Genomic DNA, 1,100 nt, shown 5'->3' on the forward strand with positions numbered 1-1,100 from the left:
TATCAATTCGAAATGTTTGGAGCCCCGAAGAGCGTGCTCTTCGCCAGGACCACCGCCTCTCTTGGGTAGCGGGTGAGTCAGTCAACCTCCCTGAATTCTCCCCGAAGAGATGCCACCGCCGGACCTCCGTGGCGGGGCATCTCTGCAGCAAGTGCTCCAAATCTTGGGCTCCTCGCTGCACAATGGACAGGTTGGGTCCGATGTTTTGTCTATTCTATTTTTATAGGCTCGCAGCCCAGGGAAGTGACCGGTCATGATTTTTGCAAGTAGCGACTTAATTTGAGCCTCCCGTTTTAAGGAAATTGCCTTGTATATTTCCTTCGTCCGCGTGTGGGATATCGGAGGGTCTTTTGTGATCAGTTTTTTTTCTGGGTGCATGCACTTTCATAATTATGCAATTTGTGGCCTGGACCCGGCAGCGCTGTTGCCTATTGGACATTATTACTGTCAGCGAGATCGTCGCCGAGGATATCGCACTGACCTGTGATCCACTGAATGGTGGGTTGGGGTGTTGTATTATTTATGCGTGGTCGCATTTGGTCGAGGGATGGTGATGTTCCCACTAATACTCCGAGTCGTTTTCAAGATATTCAAAGAATTCCATTAAATAAAAGACAGCTTGACATAATGTAGAACTGAAGAAAAAAAAATGACGTCAAGTTTCTCAAAACTACTGAGGTACCGATATTCAAACGCATTTTCAGTTATGTTTTTTTCTTTTTCTGAACCTTTGAAAAGACAGGCGACAAACAACATGCATATTATGATGACTCAAGCAAATTTGTGTTTCTTATTTGTATAGTGATATTGTGTGATGGTTTAAAATGTACCCCAACATAGACTTTGGTCTGTGGGTGGTTGGCGGGCGGTTGCTCTGGTGTGGTTTGCTCCTTCTATCAAATATCTATCGTCCTTATCTCCCCTCCTTTTTTTGGTGTTTTTTGGTGTTATTTACTCTCTTGTAAAACTCTAATCTTCTTGCGCTCATATGACCTTATGCAGTTGCGGGCGCCGTAAAACCTCTCACTAAAACCAAAAAACTTCTGCAGATCGGATATTTTCATGTGTCCGCTGTGCACTTGAAGAGCTTTAACCCTCCC

Source organism: Aplysia californica, unplaced genomic scaffold (assembly GCF_000002075.1).
Source record: "Aplysia californica isolate F4 #8 unplaced genomic scaffold, AplCal3.0 scaffold00086, whole genome shotgun sequence".
In the NCBI taxonomy this organism is placed as follows: domain Eukaryota; kingdom Metazoa; phylum Mollusca; class Gastropoda; order Aplysiida; family Aplysiidae; genus Aplysia; species Aplysia californica.